This window comes from Hyla sarda, chromosome 7 (assembly GCF_029499605.1).
Source record: "Hyla sarda isolate aHylSar1 chromosome 7, aHylSar1.hap1, whole genome shotgun sequence".
Lineage (NCBI taxonomy): Eukaryota > Metazoa > Chordata > Amphibia > Anura > Hylidae > Hyla > Hyla sarda.
This window is the reverse complement of record NC_079195.1, coordinates 123,705,186-123,726,168: the sequence shown is the minus strand read 5'-3', so window position 1 is coordinate 123,726,168 and position 20,983 is coordinate 123,705,186. Positions and strand designations below refer to the sequence as shown.

Sequence of the window (20,983 nt, the reverse complement as noted above, 5' to 3'; positions counted from 1 at the left end):
TGACAAACCTCTGCTTGGTATGGGAACAAAATCCTTGATCCCAGCTGGTAAATGGCATCCAGCTTTGCAGGGCTTGGTGACAGAATCCACCCCTGAGATCATGCTGACAAGCAGTAGAAGTGAAATGAGAGCAATCATTGACTCCAGTGCTGAGCATAGTCAGAATAGTAGCCAAGATAGGTATGTATATTCTATATCTGAAATTCATACTAAATAAACTTCTTGTTGGTCCTTTAGAATTTGCATGTCACACAAGTAGAGCTTTCATTTTAAGGTGTTTTCCATGCATTTAACATTGATGGCCTAGCTACAGGATAGGCCAACTATTTGTGATCGGCACAGTGCCAACTCCAAGCAGCTCCACCAATCAGTTGTTTGGCAGCACATACACACCATGAATGCCCAGAAGCAGTTAGCTTTGTTCATTGTGTAGTGGTAGTGCCAGGTTACTACAGCACAGTGCCCATTCACTTTAATGCAGCTTGCAATGTAAAATGCATGGAAAATGCATTTACATTTGGAGCTGTCTAGATATTTTCCAGAATTCAAATAGCACACCTAGTGAACAAATTGGCACATACCTTTTCAATTATTTGGAACAGAAGATCAATTCTTTGGTTTATACTAGTGGCCTGCAAACTTTTTCTCCCCCAACATAGTTTTCAGCACTCACGATACATGTTGCACACAAGTTAGACTACATATTGGAGACCTCTAATTTTTGAAAATAAACTTGTAAGATATTAGCAATTTCCTACAAGAGGAATATCTACTCCCAGCTCATAAATAATACAAAAAGTACCTATAACCAAAAAATTGAGTACAGTGGGGAGGTGCCTAAAACATAACTTTTATTGGTGTACTAATAAAAACACGCCACTCTGGTGCTCGAGTGAAACCCAATTCCACTAAAAATGATTCAAAAGGAGAATCTATTGTCTCCCTATTGGAGTCCATGTATTAGTAATAACTCCCATCAGGTAAGTATCAGCTTCCAACGAGTTTCTACTATGATAACTGGCCTCATCAGGGTAGACCAATTGTTTACAGAAAAATTGTACATATTATAAAAAATCACATATCATAACATAGGATTGCTGGAATAATGTAACCACAACCCCCAGTTAGCATTAGCATCACAACCCCCAGTTAGCATTAGCTTTACTATTCTGACTATGCTCAGCACTGGAGTCAACGGATCCACAGCGTATGTTACGTTGCGGATCTGCCGGTGACCTGACCCATTATGTGCCTCCAGCTGTTGCCATATGAAATCAGATATGCATAGCATATGGATGTACACTATAGGGGAGATTTATCAAAACCTGTGCAGAGGAAAAGTGGTTTTGATGAATTTCCCCCAATGGGCCCAAATGCTCCTAAAGATGAAGCATGCCATGTTTCATGTCACTTTGAATGCATCTGTAATGCAGGCATGTGCTTAGGGCCTAACACTATCAAGCAAGGCTTTAACTGTAGGGGAACTCTGTTGCAACATTTCACCAATGATGTAGACATTGTAGATGAAGTAGATGAATAGGGTTTACAATACATATGCAGAAATAAAATAAAATCTGCTATGTTCTTTACCTATCTAGGAAGTTCAGTTGGTACAACTGGAATTTATGGTGCTGTCCGAACCGCAGTTCAATCCTAAAGAATTTTTTTGTTGCTGTATTTGATCAAATTTGCCTACAGAAGGGAACCAGGGTAACAAAATAAATTTCCAGCACCTCCACTCTCTGGTATCCCTCACTGGAATTGCTGCAATGATGTCTTATACATTGTACATGTGATGTTGCAGTCGGTCACTGGTCTTGGCGGTCATATGCAGTACATGCATGAAGAATGACTAGTTTTACAAGACATCATCACACCACTAACAGTGCGGGAAGCAATAGTGCCACGGGAGAACAAGCAAACTGATGAACGAGTATAGTTTTTTTCACACTGACACCTGCCTTAGGCAATTTTTAGAAAATGTTTGTATGTCAGATCATTTTTCCAAATGATACTCCCATCAACATGCCAGACAAGACTGACCATTCAGGTGCCAACTTTTCAGAAAAATGTGCATGTACAAAGTAGAAAACAATTGATTTAGTCAAAGATTTTCTGTTCAACACGAAAAACAATGCTATTTATGCATTGAATACTTTACACTTTATACTAAACTACCAAGAATGTATATATTTTTGTACAAGTAAAAAAACGAACTGACCAAACTTATGAAGCGATACCTGCTGTACCTCTGATGGAGTCTCTGTAGACTGAATTCCTTTACTCGGTTTTTACACAATATGGAATATGTAACAATCTTTCACAGTCCTATATTCTCATTTTTGTGTACAAACCATCTGCAGATCCTTCAGTGCCCCATAACACAACAACTACAAATGAGACAAACATACAAGCTATTTTACATTAGTTGATGACTACATAAACGTCATGCCTGGCACACGCGTTCCTAAAAATGTCACCAGAAACCTTAGCTGAGCTTATCATGATGTGTTTCATTACTGAATTAAAGACCATGGCTTTTTGTCAAAATATAGAAACAGATTATATCATAAAGTTATATACTGAAAAGCTGTCATGTTTAGTAAATGCTAAAAAAAAAAAAGCTAATCTGTATCGATAAAGTAGAATTGTATTTTACAGAAAAGAGTAATAGGAGGACTAAATAAAATAAATCAACAATTCTTTCAAATGTCATCTATAAGATCAGGTATGTTTAAATAGCTTTGTGACAAGAAAGTGTCCGGGACTTCTTGACCAATACCTAACACTATATGTTCTGCCAAGACCTCAAGGGAAGCAAGTAACATTATCCTGTCTAAATGTGATCTGTATGGCCATAAAAAGACTCATGCTAAATGTTAATTGTTACATGTGTAGGGTCAGGCCAACCAGTCTATGGTAAAAACAGAATGATAAACAAATCCAATACTGACTTTATCCCTAAAACCTTAATGAGGCTTTCAACACTAAAAATGTTGCATGTTGTGTACATTTTAGTAAAAGAGAATGTTGGACATGAGGGCAAATCTTGAGCACATTAATTTAATATCCTTATCTTGACCTTTAAAGGGGTACTCCCACCCTAGACATTTTATCCCCTATCCTTTGGATGTCTGATCTCAGGGGTCCCAGCGCTGGAGACCCCCGCAGTATTGCATGCGGCACCCACCTGTTTTCTTGTCTGGAAGCGCTGGAGGGCCTGAGTCGCGACTATGGGAACGGAAGTCCGTGACATCAGGACTCCGCCCCTGTGTGACGTCACGCCCGTCACCTCAATGCAAGTCTATGGGACGGCCGTCACACGGGGCGGAGTCCGGATGTCACGAACTTCCGTTTCCGTAGTCGCGACTCAGACCCTCCAGCACTTCCGGACAAAAAACAGGTGGGTGCCGCATGCAATACTGTGGGGGTCCCCAGTGGCGGGACCCCCGAGATCAGACATCTTATCCCCTATCCTTTGGATAGGGGATAAGATGTCTAGGGTGGGAGTACCCCTTTAAGGTTACGTTCACATGTATATTTTCGTCTGAAGATCTGCTTCTGCAGATTTTGCTACCCATAGAAGAAGGCAAAGTTATAAAGTTCCCAGACAAGTTGACGTGTAAATTGAAAAGTTCTTGTGTTCTAAATATCCAGACATTTTTTGGCATCAACTATAAACTGTGAAGGTACAAGAAGTGAGTTTCAACAGGACACTAAAAGGTCTAAGGTACAGAGGAGGGAGCCAGCCTAGTAAAAATCTCTGAAGGGTTCTTACGTTACCCAAAGAGCATTTGGCTGCAGTCTATATTCATCTCATTCTCTAGAGGTTAGCCCTGCTGCCTCAGCAGTATTCCCTCAGAAGAATTCCCTTGCAGACATCTTCAATTTCGGTACAAACATTTTATAATTTAAAGTGATTAGTTTTTATACAATGTTATATTATAGAAAAAATCTATTACAGTTTATACAATTTTGCAGGCTTTCTTTCCTGTGCAATCACAGATGACATCATAAGAGCCATAATAATCCATACCTTGGAGGAGAACCTGATAGGCCAATGTAATGCTCTTTCTTTCAGAGCTGATGTAATCTGAATGTCCTTCTCTTGTTAGATTTTCACTTGGTTTCTTGGGGTCTTCAATAGGAAAGAACAGCAGCAGAAAGAAGGACGTGTGCACTGAGATGTCTGAACAGCACAAAGTGCTGATGCAAAGTGCAGTATATTTGACTCTTGGATGTTGCTTGCAGTGGCATCCTGAAGTTTATTAATAGTAAAAGGAGTAAGGGGGATCTCAGATGGCAAGAGCACAGAAGAGGAAAGGAAAAAAAAGGTGGGTCTCAGCAGTCCTGAAGCCCATTAAATCTCAGTTTATAACGTGATGTAAATCAGCATTTTATCTTTCATTCTCCATGGGATAAATGGTTTATAGAAAATAGAAGTAAATACACAACAAAGAATTGTATAATGTCAATTTACTTATTTTGTTAACTGTGTATAAATTTTGTAAGTATGACTGACATATTGCACACGTGAACTTGCCCAGTCTGCAGAATGATAGTTGTAGACAATGGATTGACATAACCAAGGGTGGGATTAAAATTTTTAACCACGTGTTCCATACTTACTGTGAATGACGCTTGCAGTGTAGCGCATCACGAAAAATTATTGCAAATGTAATAATAAGATAAAACAATTACCAAGTAAAGTGAAAGCGCTAAAGAAGTTATTGCAGATCCAGTATGATCTCAGCAGTGTTAAAGGGGTACTCCGCCCCTGGCATCTTATCCCCTATCCAAAGCATAGGGGATAAGATGTTAGATCACCGCGGTCCCGCTGCTGGGGAACCCGGGGATCGCTGCTGCGGCACCCCGCCATCATTACTGCACAGAGCGAGTTCGCTCTGTGCGTAATGACGGGCGATACAGGGGCCGGAGCAGCGTGACGTCATGGCTCCGCCCCTCATGACATCACGGCCCGTCCCCTTAATTCAAGTCTATGGCCGCCACCCCCCCTTCCCATAGACTTCTATTGACGGGGGTCTGCCGTGACATCACGAGGGGCGGAGCCGTGACGTAACGATGCTCCGGCCCCTGTATTGCCCGTCATTACGTGCAGAGCGATCTTGCTCAGCGCAGTAATGATAGCGGGGTGCTGCAGCAGCGATCCCCGGGGTCCCCAGCAGCGGGACCCTGGCGACCGGACATCTTATCCCCTATCCTTTGGATAGGGGATAAGATGTCTAGGGGCAGAATACCCCTTTAAGGGTATGCTGGGAGTTGTTGTTTAATCCATCATCACTCAGTGACTACAGCACTGAGGGGACATAGTCAGGCAGAATAGACACACTGTACCCCCCAAATCCAGCCCTGCATCACACTGTGCCCCTGAATATAATACTGCAACACACTATACCCCTGAATAAAACCTTGCCCAACACTGTACCCCTGAACATAATACTGCCACACACTGTACCTCTTTGTATAATGCTGCCATACACTGCATCATAGGACCAATCCCTCATAAACAAATGCTGATGTTGAGTCAAATATTATTTTTTCAGCAAGATACTTCAATATAGCATTTCTTAGGAAACTGTCAAACAATTTGCATACAATGAAGGTAAATTAACAGGAATATAGTTCCCAGGGTCACTTTTTGACCCCTTTTTGAAAATTGGCATCACATTTGTTTTATTCCAGTCCTGGGGAACATACCCCGTCACTAAAGAGTCCTTAAATATTAAAAATAAGAGTCAATCTATCATGTTACTTAGCTCCTGTGGTCCACATGCGCCGGGAGTGTTTTACAACATAGCAGACATTGTGGTTGGTATTCAGGCCTGGTATTGCTCTTTTTCTTTGCAGTATTTTATGTGTGCTCTTTTCACTTGCACTTTGTTTAACTATTCATGCTGTATGTTTATGTATGCATATCGCCCTGCCATCATAGCCAATTCAGATGTGGATTACATCCATCTGATCTCTGTATTTCATACCTCGCTTCTGTGAGTAATGTGTTTTTTAGTGGGTGGGAGAGGGATGCTGATGTTTTTATCTGTAATAATGTAATTCTCTAATAAAGTATTTTTTTCATTCAATTTATACTCTGAAATTTGCGCCATTCTTTTTGGAGGTAATTGCATGCAATACTTTGGATGGCTCGACCCCTCTGTGTCGTTATATTGTTTTTTCTGTTTTTTGATGGTAACACTGTACAGACATGGAGACAGGAAGAATTTACCTTATCCCACTTTATTTCACCTTGCATTTTATTTTTTCTCAGTGAATATGGTAAATAAAAATATGTTTAATATATGGTCTTTTTACTTATCATCCTATATAATTCCTCTCTCATTACTTTTTTTTTTAATTTTTATTATTAATATAATTAAAGGACATTTTTTTGTTATTTTTTCTCTTTTTGGCAATGTGTCTCTCTATCTTTTGCTGATTATATCTGTTTTAACTAATTTTATTTTTTTACGTATAGCTTTTTAATTCTCATTCACTGTCTTCCTCTTTCAGGCACTGTCAGGTACAATAACTTTTAATATGTTATAAAGCATGCAAAAACAATATGTTTTGCAATTGCTTTGATCCGAAAATTTTCAGTATTTCATACTGAAAAAGCCAGCCAAAAAAACTGCCCACTAGGGGTCCCCCTGCCTCTTGGGACACATACCAGTCCTGCAGTGTCCAGTGGTCATCGACATGTCATGGACACCATGAGTGATTGACAGGGCTGCAGGTAGGTCCAGGGCCCTCTGGGAGTAGGGTGTCCACCCAGCCGGTATTTTAGCAGTGCAGACGGTATTTCCATCTTCCTGCCATTAATCTTGCATGTAAAATATTGGCACGGCCAGAAGCAGATTAGCCCAGGGACTGACAAGTCGGGCACTGCCCAAGGGCCCGGGATAGAGATGGGGCCCGCTACCAGCATGTTCTTTTAAAACTTGGTAGGCATGGCTGGTACAAGGCAAGTGAGCCCCCTGTGGAAGGAGACAAAACAACTGTAGGGGTACGGAGGTACTGGAGCACAGTCCCAAGATATGAATTTGATGGCAATGTAATCTATGCATTATATGGTGTATATGGCAGGACAAAATAGAAGGTGTATCTGCATTCCTGCACAGACACTTTTACATAGATGCTAAAATTGTGGTAATCTACATCCCATATACTTGTGTATTATAGCACCTTATATAGCACATGCACTTTGTGAAGATAGTTTACTAGACTCTGTGTATCTGATGTATATATGCACATGGTATATGTTACTACGTGTAGTTGCCCATAACGACCACAACATTTCAGCCAATGATATGTAATTATATTTAACTGTGGTACCGGCAGCCTCCATTTATTGGGTACTTTTGCCTTTTTTAACTTTATATTTATGTGTATTTTATATCATTAATAAAATGTAATTATATATTTGAATCTCATCTAAGTTTTTCTTGTGCTTTTGTGTAAAAACTGCTGCTTATACTAGTCTGTAGACGGTATAAAAACCAGTTCACACCATTCTTAATATTCTGTGACAGAGTGCAATTTAGGGTTTAATCCCCCCCTTTTTTTGTGGTGCTGAACTGTTGTATTCTGCTGCTGTGCAAAAATACGTTTTTTCAGTGGACTGATACGTGCATACCACATACCTACATCAAAGCAGTCTACAATTTTGTATCTGTAACAAGTCTAGAAACTGTGAAAATCCAGGCAAAAGTAATCACTGGCTGGTGTTTTTTCATTTTTACTAAAATACGTTTTCCAAGTGTACTGTAGTGCATTTTTCTGCCCTCATACGTGCAAACCACATACCTACATCTAAGTAGTGCACCTTTTTGTACCTGTTAATCTGTAACAAGCCTACATACAGTGAAAGGCCAGGGAAAACTAATCACTGGCTGTTGTTTCATGAAAATACGTTTTCCAAGTGTACTGTAACACAATTTTTTGCCCTCATTCGTGCATACCACATACCTTCATCTACGGTAAGTAGTTTACCTTATTGTACCTGTTAATCTGTCAAAGGCCTACATACTGTGAAAGTCCAAGTGCTAGTACTCACCGGCTGATGTTTTACGAAAATATAGAGCTTTTAATGCGTATTGTAGCGCATTTTCTACCCTCATCAATGCATATGTACATCTAATTAGTGTACTATTTTGTACCTGTTAATCTGTCAAGGGCCTACATACTGTGAAAGTACAAGCACTAGTACTCACCGGCTGGTGTTTTACAAAAATACTGAGTTTTTAATGCGTATTGTAGCACATTTTTCTGCCTTCATCAGTGCATACAGCATATGTACATCTAAATAGTGTACCATTTTGTACCTGTTAATCTATCAAGGGCCTACATACTGTAAAAGACCAAGCAATAGTACTCACCGGCTGGTGTTTTACAAAACTTACAGAGTTTTTAGGCTCATTGTAGCACATTTTTTGCCCTCCTAAGTCCATACCGCATACGTACATCTAAGTAGTGTACCATTTTTGACCTGTTAATCTGTCAAGGGCCTACATACTGTGAAAGCCCAAGCACTAGTACTCACCGGCTGGTGTTTTACAAAAATACAGAGTTTTTTAATGCGTATTGTTGCGCATTTTTCTGCCTTCATCAGTGCATACAGCATATGTACATCTAAGTAGTGTACCATTTTGTACCTGTTAATCTGTCAAGGGCCTACATACTGTGAAAGTCCAAGCAATAGTACTCACCGGCTGGTGTTTTACAAAACTTACAGAGTTTTTAGGCTCATTGTAGTGCATTGTAGCGCATTCAAGGGCGTACATAATGTGAAAGTCCTAGCACTACTGCTCACCGGCTGGTGTTTTACAAAAATACAGAGTTTTTAATGTGTATTGTAGCACATTTTTCTGCCCTCGTCAGTGCATACCGCATACCTACATCTAAGTAGTGAACTATTTTGTACTTGTTAATCTGTCAAGGGCTTAGATACTGTGAAAGGACAGCCAATAGTATACACCTGCTGCTGTTCTAGACAAATACTGTTTTAAGTGTAGTGAAGCGTATTGTACTCCCCTCATATACAAATTAAGTATGTCAGGAAGAGTATTGCCAGGACATGCACAGAGGAGTGGCAGAGGCCTGAATTCATCAGGCGCAGCTAGAGGTCACAGCAGAGTAGGGGTGTGTGCCAGCCGGAGTCGAGAGGTCTGAGCTCCCGGTGTCAGCTAGCAGTCGTGTCGCGACCAGCAACCCAGCAGCCTTGATTGATCAGTTCACTCGGTCATCCACTTCATCTCAAGTGACATTCCACACCCCCAGTCAACAGTCGGTGGGTTCCTCACACTCAACCTTCAGTTGGCATGGCCCTCATGCTTCTGCTGCCACCTCCAGGCTCTGCCATTGTGTTGCTCTATGGTCACATCATGCTATTGCGACCACCTCCAGGCTCTGTCATTGTGCCGCAATATGGTCTCCTCATGCTGATGCTGCCACCTCCAGGCTCTCTCATTCTGCTGCTCTATGGTCTCCTCATGCTAATGCTACCACCTCCACGCTCTGTCATTGTGCCACTATATGGTCTCCTCATGCTACCACCTCCAGGCTCCTTCGTTGTGCGCCATATGGTCTCCTCATGCTGATGCTACCACCTCCAGGCACTGTCATTGTGCCACCATATGGTCTCCTCATATTGATGCTGCCATCTCCAGGCTCTCTAATTGTGCTGCTCTATGGTCTCCTCATGCTGATGTTGCCACCTCCAGGCTCTATAATGGTGCTGCTCTATTGTCTCCTTATGATGATGCTACCATCTCCAGGCTCTCTAATTGTGCTATCATGGATACTGCAAAACATAATTAAGGTGCTGGTCCCCAGTTTCAGAAATTCCTTGCATTAGGGTCACTTTCTGGACTCCTGATGCCATCTCCAGGCTGTGCCATTCCGCCACTATATGGTATCCTCATGCTTCAACCACCTCGAGGCTGTGCCATTCTGACACTATATGGTTGCCATATATTGACTGTGTATTGTAGGAAGCACGAAACGTACGTTGGGGTTAGAGTTGGTAGGTGGTAGCATGCATGGCGGATAGTTCCTTTATGATAGCTGTTTTTTACTCTTAATTTACAGCCTTGGTATCTGTTGGACCTATTTTCTTCCTCACAATAATCCTGTATCTCTGACCTCTGGTATAGTCTGGGTTTTTTCCTTTATATATACACTGTAATTTCTGTTCAGAGAGTTAACTAAATGCTTTGTCCTTCTCCGTATTCCATGTGATGTAATACCTCCTGTACCATCTCCAGTCATCTGTTCTTGTTGCTGTATGTGCCTAGATTTTAAAGGGGTTATTCAGGAAAAAAACTTTTTTATATATAAACTGGCTCCAGAAAGTTAAACAGATTTGTAAATGACTTCTATTAAAAAATCTTAATCCTTTCAGTACTTATGAGCTTCTGCAGTTGAGTTGTTCTTTTCTGTCTAAGTGCTCTCTGATGACACGTGTCTCGGGAACCAACCAGTTTAGAAGAAAATCCCCATAGCAAACCTCTTCTAAACTAGGCAGTTCCTGAGACACGTGTCATCAGAGACCACACAGAAAAGAACAACTCAACTTCAGAAGCTCATAAGTACTGAAAGGATCAAGATTGTTTAATAGAAGTAATTTACAAATCTGTTTCACTTTCTGGAGCCAGTGGATAAATAAAAAAAAAGTTTTTTCCTGGATAACCCCTTTAATATTCTCTCTATTTTTAAATGTATGTCTTTTTTTATATATGTTGAATAAAGTTATACAATTTTACACAATTGGTTTCTCTTTGTTGGTGGACATTTGGTTTTGTGGGCCAACTGTGTTAACTCTAAGACGAGTATCGTTTGCTGGGGAAATAATTGTAGGAAACATGTGGCTATCCTTGAGTTACTCTTCCAGCATTATTGCCATGTTGATACCAGACCAGTAATAAAAGGAATATTGCCAAGGACTAGCAGAAACAGGGAACTGTGGATACTGATCACCGGCTGTTGGAATTGACTGACTATCCCAGGTGGTAGATTTACCATTGTGAAGTTCCTCAGTTCCAGTAGGCTTTAAGTCGTTCATTCTTTGTTGTGGTTCTTCAGTTGCAGAATTAAGTTGTATCATGTTTTCCTGTTCCTCTGATGAGCTGCTGTCACTGGAACACACAATACTCATATTGTCATATAATGAAGGATCCTTTTCTTCAGAGAATGCATCTATCATTTTATTATTTTGAATGTCAGGTGGTATTCTGACAATTTTTGTGAAGCACTGGGGTCTCCTCATGCTTCAGCCAACTCCAGGCTGTGCCATTCAGACACTATATGGTCTCTTCCTACTGATGCCAACTCCAGGCTCTGTCATTGTGCTGACATGTGACATGGGACTCCTTGTTAGATTAGGTCCTTTGTACCCAAATGCCGGGGCCTGGGCCACTAAAACTTTGGAGTTAAAAGTTCCATTTCAAAATCCTCAACTTTAATTTCAAAATCTTAGATTTCTATTTAAAATTCTTGTATTTCAATGGTCTCCTCATGCTTCAGCCACCTTCAGGCTGTACCATTCAGACACTACATGGGGTCCTTATGCTTTCCCCAACTCCAGGCTGTGTAATTCTTATGCTACTGGGGCTGGGATATTAACTCCAAATATATTCTAGTAGCACTAGCTAACATAAATGCTTAATTGAGATTTCAAGATTGATCTTTCAATGTAAGGGGTTATGAAACCCTCGGGTGTACTGCTGATGCCTGCTCCTGACTGCTCCTGTGTCTTTCAGGAATTAATTGGCTTACTGATGCTTCTGGGCTTGGTCCTTACATTTTTGGATGTTTAGCATGAGCTAAATACATGCTTTATAGAAATTTCAACATTGATCTTTCAATGTAAAGGGGTTATGAAACCCTCTGGTGTACTACTGATGCCTGCTCCTGACTTTATGTTTCAGGAACTACTTGGCTTATTGATGCTTCTGGACTTGGGCCTTAAATTGTTGGATGTTTAGCATGAGCTAAATACATGCTTAATAGAAACTTCAACTTTGATCTTTCAATGTAAGGGGTTATGAAACCCTCAGGTGTACTGGTGATGCCTACTCCGGACTGCTCCTGTTTCTTTCAGGAATTACTTGGCTTACTGATGCTTCTGGGCTTGGGCCTTACATTTTTGGATGTTTAGCATGAGCTAAATACATGCTTTATAGAAATTTCAACATTGATCTTTCAATGTAAAGGGGTTATGAAACCCTCTGGTGTACTGCTGATGCCTGCTCCTGACTTTATGTTTCAGGAACTACTTGGCTTATTGATGCTTCTGGACTTGGGCCTTAAATTGTTGGATGTTTAGCATGAGCTAAATACATGCTTAATAGAAACTTCAACTTTGATCTTTCAATGTAAGGGGTTATGAAACCTTCGGGTGTACTGGTGATGCCTACTCCGGACTGCTCCTGTGTCTTTCAGGAATTACTTGGCTTACTGATGCTTCTGGTATTGGGCCTTACATTTTGGATGTTTAGCATGAGCTAAATACATGCTTAATAGAAATTTCAACATTGATCTTTCACTGTAAGGGGTTATGAAACCCTCTGGTGTACTGCTGATGCCTGCTCCTGACTGTGTGTTTCAGGAACTACTTGGCTTACTGATGTTTCTGGGCTTGGGCCTTACTTTTTTGGATGTTTAGCATGAGCTAAATACATGTTTAATAGAAACTTCAACTTTGATCTCTCAATGTAAGGGGTTATGAAACCCTCGGGTGTACTGCTGATGCCTGCTCCTGACTGCTCCTGTATCTTTCAGGAATTACTTGGCTTACTGATGCTTCTGGGCTTGGGCCTTAAATTTTTGGATGTTTAGCACGAGCTAAATACATGCTTAATAGAAATTTCAACATTGATCTTTCAATGTAAGGGGTTATGAAATCCTCTTGGGTACTGCTGATGCCTTTTCCTGACTGTGTCTTTCAGGAACTACTTGGCTTACTGATGCTTCTGGGCTTGGGCCTTAAATTTTTGGATGGTAGCATCTCCAAACATGCATCTTCAATAGAGATGTCAACATTCACCTTTTAATTTTAGGGGTTGTCAACCCCTCTTGCTGCTTCCTGCTTCACTCTGTCAGCCCGTTGGTCCTGTGACAGTGTGCGACTCCGCCTCCTCATCCTCCATTGTGTCCCCAGCCTCCACTGCCCGGACAAGTCTCCGTGGCCCTTCAGCATACCATGTGTGCAGGGCACAGCGGTGTCACGCTGTTCTACACATGGTTTGCCTTAGCGAAAAGTGCTGGAAACAATGACTGGTCAGGGCAATAGAGACGTTGCGCCTACATCTCATGGCCACATGAGCCCTGTGGGGGCTTGTTGGGTTTGGCTCTTTGTGCCCACACACCGGGGTCTGGGACACTAAAACTTGGGAGTGAAAAGTTCAATTTCAAAATCATTGCTTTAAATTTCTAAATCTTAAATTGAAATAAAAAAATCATACATTTCAATGGTCTCCTCATGCTTCAGCCAACTCCAGGCTGTGTCATTCAAGCAATATATGGTTTACTGATACTGCTGCTGGGCCTGGGACTGAAAATGTTGTTATGGTAGGTAGCAACAGCTATGTAAAATCTTCATTTTAAATTTCAAAAATTCTTGTGTTTTTTCTTGGGGATTGTGAAGCCCTGGTGTGTACTCATGCTTCAGCCAACTCCAGGCTGTGTCATTCAGGCAATATATGGTTTACTGATGCCGCTGCTGGGCCTTGGTCTGGGAATAAACATTTTGTTATGGTAGGTAGCACTAGCTATCCAAAATCTTCGGTTTAAATGTCTGAATTCATCCTTTAATCTTAGGGATTGTGAAGGCCTAGTGTCTACTCATGCTGCTGCCAACTCCTGGCTGTGCCATTCAGCCACTATATGGTCTCCTCATGCTGCCAACACCTCCATGCTGTGTCATTCAACCACTTTATGTTCTCATGCTGTTAAAACCTCCAAGCTGTGTCATTCAGCCACTATATGGTCTCCTCATGCTGCCAACACCTCCGCGCTGTGTCATTCAGACACTATATGGTCTCCTCATGCTGCCAACACCTCCACGCTGTGTCATTCAGCCACTATATGGTCTGCTCATGCTGCCAACACCTCCATGCTGTGTCATTCAGCCACTATATGGTCTCCTCCTGCTGCCAACACCTCCATGCTGTGTCATTCAGCCACTATATGGTCTCCTCATGCTGCCAACACCTCCCATGCTGTGTCATTCAGCCACTATATGGTCTCCTCATGCTGCCCCCACCTCCACACTGTGTCATTCAGCCACTAAATGGTCTGCTCATGCTGCCAACACCTCGACACTGTGCCATTCAGCCACTATATGGTCTCCTCATGCTGCCACCACCTCCTCGCTGTGTCATTCAGCCCCTACATGGTCTCATGCTGTCAACACCTCCAAGCTGTTTCATTCAGCCACTATATGGTCTCCTCATGCTGCCAACACCACCACACTGTGTCATTCAGCCACTATATGGTCTCCTCATGCTGCCAACAACTCCACGCTGCTTCATTCAGCCACCATATGGTTTCCTCATGCTGCCAACACCTCCACGCTTTGTCATTCAGCCACTATATGGTCTCCTCATGCTGCCAAAACCTCCATGGTGTGTCATTGAGCCACTATATGGTGTCCTCATACTGATGCCACCTCCAGGCTGTGTCATTCAGCCACTATATGGTCTCCTCATACTGATGCCACCTCCAGGTTCTGTCATTGTGCCGCTCTGTGGCAGTGATTCTAAAAGCGATGCCGGTAATCTGCATGTTATTCTGAATAACAGTAATATTTCACTACCCCAGCACACTCCATATGCGTGTTAGAACACAGCAAAGTGTTCTATACCCCTATTGAGGCTCTCTGTAGGCCAGAAATAGCTGTTTTTAATATAGATTCCCTGCAAATACATTCGGATCGAAACAAATTTTTCAAAAATTTTGGCGAATTGGCTGAATAAAATTTTTGAAAAGTTCGCTCATCTCAAGACATTATCTTAAAATACAATGTTAAAGGCTTCTCTGAGCTGATCAAACTCTGCCTCCTGAATTTCAGTGTTTCTGTGGCTCCTGCCCCATTTGGGGAAGACCTGTTTCCTATATGTAATCTACAGATTTCAGTTTCCAGTAGATCGGGATAGTTTGTTTGTTTGTTCGTTTTTTTTTGCCTATATCATGCATATTCACCATTAATAGTCATAAAGCACCATTTGCTTTATTCCAGCACAGCTGCATCCATGTGTTGTATTATTCTAATTTGGTCATGTGATCACAAGTCTTCTTTTACCCAATGGTTACAACAGGATGTCAGCCTTAGAGATGTTGCGAATTGTTCGCCGGCGAACAGTTCCCGGCGAATTTAGCATGTTCGCATCGTCGGGCGAACATATGTGAAGTTCGATCCGCCCCCTATACTTTAACATTGCAGTAAACTTTGACCCTGTGAGCCAGAGTCAGCAGACACATTACAGCCAATCCCTCCCTTCCAGACCCTCCTACCTCTTGCATGGACGCCATTTTAGCCTCAAGCTGCAGGCTTAGGAAGGGGAGGGTCAGAGAAGCTGCTCCTGCTGTATAGGGAAAGCGATAGCTAGGTTGCTGCTAGGTGGTGTATTCAGGGTCCAGTTTACTTCTAAAGCACTAGTGTAACATCTGCTTTAAGGACAGCACCCAAAAAAAGCCCTTTTTAGGGCTGAAAGATATCAGTCCTGGTTGGGAGGGAACCGCTGGTTAAAAGGGGTACTCCAGAATCAAACTTAAGTTCCTTCAAGCAACTAACTACTGCAGTATTCAAAGGGCTTAAATATATCAGTCCGTGTGTTTTGCAACAGCTGGAGGCATCCTGGTTGGGAACCACTGCATAAAAGAGGAACTCCGCTGGCAAGCTTTTTTTCTTTAACCCCTTAAGGACGCAGGACGTAAATGTACGTCCTGGTGCGGTGGTACTTAACGACCAGGACGTACATTTACGTCCTAAGCATAACCGCGGGCATCGGAGCGATGCCCGTGTCATGCGCGGCTGATCCCGGCTGCTGATCGCAGCCAGGGACCAGCCGGCAATGGCCGACACCCGCGATCTCGCGGGCGTCCGCCATTAACCCCTCAGGTGCCGGGATCAATACAGATCCCGGCATTTGCGGCAGTGCGCGATTTGAATGAATGATCGGATCGCCCGCAGCGCTACTGCGGGGATCCGATCATTCATAACGCCGCACGGAGGTCCCCTCTCCTTCCTCCGTGCGGCTCCCGGCGTCTCCTGCTCTGGTCTGTGATCGAGCAGACCAGAGCAGAAGATCACCGAAAACACTGATCTGTTCTATGTCCTATACATAGAACAGATCAGTATTAGCAATCATGGTATTGCTATGAATAGTCCCCTATGGGGACTATTCAAGTGTAAAAAAAAATGTAAAAAAATGTAAAAGTAAAAGTAAAAAAAAAGTGCAAAATCCCCTCCCCCTATAAAAAAGTAAAACGTCCGTTTTTTCCTATTTTACCCCCAAAAAGCGTAAACATTTTTATAGACATATTTGGTATCGCCGCGTGCGTAAATGTCCGAACTATTAAAATAAAATGTTAATGATCCCGTACGGTTAACGGCGTGAACGAAAAAAAAAAAAAGTCCAAAAGTTTTTTATATGCAAATGTGGTATCAAAAAAAATTACAGATCATGGCGCAAAAAATGAGCCCCCATACCGCCGCTTATACGGAAAAATAAAAAAGTTATAGGTCATCAAAATAAAGGGATTATAAACGTACTAATTTGGTTAAAAGTTTGTGATTTTTTTTAAGCGCAACAATAATATAAAAGTATGTAATAATGGGTATCATTTTAATCGTATTGACCCTCAGAATAAAGAACACACGTCATTTTTACCATAAATTGTACGGCGTGAAAACGAAACCTTCCAAAATTAGCAAAATTGCGTTATTCGTTTTAATTTCCCCACAAAAATAGTGTTTTTTGGTTGCGCCATACATTTTATGATATAATGAGTTATGTCATTACAAAGGACAACTGGTCGCGCAAAAAACAAGCCCTCATACTAGTCTGTGGATGAAAATATAAAAGAGTTATGATTTTTAGAATGCGAGGAGGAAAAAATGAAAACATAAAAATTAAATTGTCTGAGTCCTTAAGGCCAAAATGAGCTGAGTCCTTAAGGGGTTAAAGCAACTAACTACTACAGTATTCAAAGGGCTGAAATATATCAGTCCATGTGTTTTGCAACAGCTGGAGGCACCATGGTTGGGGACCACTGCTTAAAAGGGGAACTCCGCTGGCAAGCTTTTTTGCTCATTGTCACACTGGTGCAAATCGCATTGGGTGTGACAGTTGTGCAAATAAATAAAAAAAAATACCTTTTTTGACTGTTAAATAAAATCAGTCATCACTGTCAGTTCACGTCACAGTTGCCATTTTTTTTGCCTGCAGGGCAAATTATGTCACCCTAGTGCAAATCACATTAGGTGTGACAGTTGTGCAAATAAAAAAAAATACCTTTTTTGGCTGTTAAATAAAATCAGTCGGCACTGTCAGTTCACATCACAGTTGCCCTTTTTTTTTGCCTGCAGGGCAAATTGTGTCACCCTATTACAAATCACATTAGGTGTGACAGTTGTGCAAATTAAAAAAAACAAAAACCTTTTTTGGCTGTTAAATAAAATCAGTCATCACTGTCAGTTCACGTCACAGTTGCCAGTTTTTTTGCCTGCAGGGCAAATTGTGTCACCCTAGTGCAAATCACATTAGGTGTGATAGTTGTGCAAATAAAAAAAATACCTTTTTTGGCTGTTAAATAAAATCAGTCGTCACTGTCAGTTCACATCACAGTTGCCATTTTTTTTTGCCTGCAGGGCAAATTGTGTCACCCTAGTACAAATCACATTAGGTGTGACAGTTGTGCAAATTTAACCAAAAAAATGACAGGCAGAGGAAGGCCACCCCACAGGGGCCGTCGTGGTGCTGAGATTCCCTTTGGCCCTAGAATGGCCAGTGTTCAGAGGCCACGTACGTTCTGAGGACTTAGTTGACTGGCTATCACAAGACACCCAATCTACTACAGCTTCCGCTCGGAACCTTGACGCACCATCCTTCTCCTTCTCTAGCTTAGCTTCGGGCACCTCTCATGCTACCACTTGCCCGCCTGCCGCCACCACCAACACTAGCACCACAGCAGCTTTACTTGATCCGTCAGAGGAGTTATTTACACATCAGTTTGAAGATATGAGTGATGCACAACCATTATTGCCAGAGGATGTAGTTAACAGCGATATGTATCAGTCAGGCACCATTACACACATGGACGTACGGTGTGATGATGATGTTGTACCCGCTGCTGCTTCCTTTTATGAGGTGTCAGATAGCGGTGAAGGTGTTGATGATGACGATGTGTCCGTGGATGCCATGTGGGTGCCCGCTAGAAGAGAAGAAGAGGGGGAAAGTTCAGATGGGGAGACAGAGAGGAGGAGAAGACGAGTTGGAAGCAGGGGGAGGTCGTCGCAAGGAGCTAGTGGCACAGTCAGACAGTATGCATCGGCACCCGGGGTCAGCCAGACGGGACGCCAATCAACGTATGCTGTTGCCACCACCAGTATGCCGTCATTGCAGAGCTCAGCAGTGTGGCATTTTTTTTGTGTCTCTGCCTCTGACAACAGCGAGGCCATTTGCAACCTGTGCCAGAAGAAACTGAGTCGTGGGAAGTCCAACACCCACCTAGGCACAACTGCTTTGCGAAGGCACATGATGTCACATCACAAACGCCTATGGGATCAACACGTCAGTACAAGCAGCACACAAAATCAAAGCCGCCATCCTCCTCCTGGTCCAGCATCTTCAGCCAGGTCAACCACTGATGCCCTCCTTGCCCCCTCTCAATCATCCGCCTCTCTGTCTCTCGCCTTGAGCAGTTCCTGCTCATTTGCCCACAGTCAGGTGTCTGTGAAGGAAATGTTTGAGCGCAAGAAGACAATGTATCAAAGTCACCCCCTAGTCACTGCTAGCCCACCAGCTTTTACCATACAAGCTGGTGGAGTCTGAGGCCTTTAAATTTTTAGCCATTGGGACACCGCAGTGGTAGGTACCCGGCCAAATTTTTTTTGCACAAAAGGCAATCCCCAACCTTTACTCCATTGTGCAAAAGGAAATTATGGCATGTCTAGCACACAGTGTAGGGGCAAGGGTCCATGTGACCACTGATACCTGGTCTGCAAAGAATGGTCAGGGCAGGTATATCACCTACACTGCGCATTGGGAAACCTGGTGACGGCTGCCAAGCATGGAATGCGTGGCTCGGCAGAGGAGTTGGTGACACCGCCACGACTTGCAGGCAGGCCTGCTGCCACCTCCTCTACTCCTCCTGCTCCATCCTCTTCCATAACATCATCGGCCGAGTCCTCTTCCACTGCTGCATCTTGGTCCACATCATCGGCACCCCCCCCCCCCCAGCTCCCCAGGTGCTATTCCACATCCCGGATACAGCAGTATCACGCCATCTCGGGGTTGACTTGCCTCAAAGCGGAGAGTCACACCGCACCAGCGCTCCTGTCGGCCCTGAACGCACAGGTGGACCAGTGGCTGACTCCGCACCAACTGGAGATCGGCAAGGTGGTTTGTGACAATGGAACAAATTTGTTGGCGGGATTGAGGTTGGGCAAGTTGACACATGTGCCGTGCATGGCACATGTGTGTAATCTGATTGTACAACGCTTTGTGCTCAAGTACCCAGTCTTACAGGATGTCCTGAAGCAGTCCAGGAAGGTGTGTGGCCATTTCAGGCGTTCCTACACGGCCATGGTGCACTTGTCAGATATCCAGCGGCGAAACAACATGCCAGTGAGGCGCTTGATTTGTGACAGCCCGACACGTTGGAATTCAACACTCCTAATGTTTGACCGCCTGCTCCAACAAGAAAAAGCTTTCAACGAATATTTGTATGACCGGGGTGCTAGGACATCATCTGCGGAGCTGGGAATTTTTTTGCCACGTTACTGGAAGCTCATGCGCAATGCCTGTAGGCTCATGCGTCCTTTTGAGGAGGTGACAAACCTGGTCAGTCGCACCGAAGGCACCATCAGCGACATCATACCGTTTGTTTTCTTCCTGGAGCGGGCCCTGCAAAGAGTGCTGGATCAGGCAGTAGATGAGCATGAAGAGGAAGAGTTGTGGACACCATCACCACCAGAAACAACCTCATCAGCATCGCTTGCTGGACCTGCGGCAACGCTGGAAGAGGACTGTGAGGAAGAGAAGTCAGAGGAGGAATGTGGCTTTGAAGAGGAGGAGGAAAACCAACCACAGCAGGCATCCCAGGGTGCTCCTTGTCACCTATCTGGTTCCCGTGGTGTTGTACGTGGCTGGGGGGAAGAAGATTATACCTTCCCTGACATCACTGAGGACGAGGAACGGGACATGAGTAGCTCGGCATCCGTCCATGTGCAAATGGGGTCTTTCATGCTGTCGTGCCTGTTGAGGGACCCTCGTATAAAAAGGATGAAGGAGAACGACCTGTACTGGGTGTCCACGCTACTAGACCCCCCGGTATAAACATAAAGTGCCTGACATGTTACCGCATTACAGCAAGGCGGAAAGGATTCCGCAGGTCCAAAATAAATTAAGAAGTATGCTGTACACTGCGTATAAGGGTCATGTCACAGCACAACAGGGATCTAACAGGGGAAGAAGTGAAAGTAATCCTCTTCCTCCTCCCACGAACACGCCAGCAAGGACAGGATGCTGTACAGACATACTGTTGATGGAGGACATGCAGAGATTTTTAAGTCCTACGCATCGCCACAGCCCTTTGGGGTCCACCATCAGAGAACGACTTGACCGGCAGGTAGCAGACTACCTGGCCTTGAACGCAGATATCGACACTCTGTGGAGCAATGAACCCCTTGACTACTGGGTGTGCCGGCTTGACCTGTGGCCTGAGCTATCCCAATTTGTGCTCA

The 20,983-nt window shown here is 43.2% G+C and overlaps 1 protein-coding gene across 8 annotated transcripts in view; it reads right to left on the bottom strand.

The window, feature by feature from the left end:
• The window catches only part of MYOZ1 (myozenin 1), a 127,243-nt gene that overhangs the window by 53,664 nt on the left and 52,596 nt on the right, over window positions 1–20,983 (bottom strand). Inside the window, exon 2 of one of the 8 annotated variants that reach the window (XM_056530681.1) lies at window positions 4,037–4,258. The exons of 5 other annotated variants lie outside the window; for them this stretch is intronic. The gene's annotated coding sequence lies outside the window, so the exon portion shown is untranslated. Of the gene's footprint in view, window positions 1–1,590; window positions 1,685–4,036; window positions 4,353–20,983 lie in introns of those variants that run through there. 2 more of the 8 variants (XM_056530679.1, XM_056530687.1) reach the window with 2 other exon arrangements.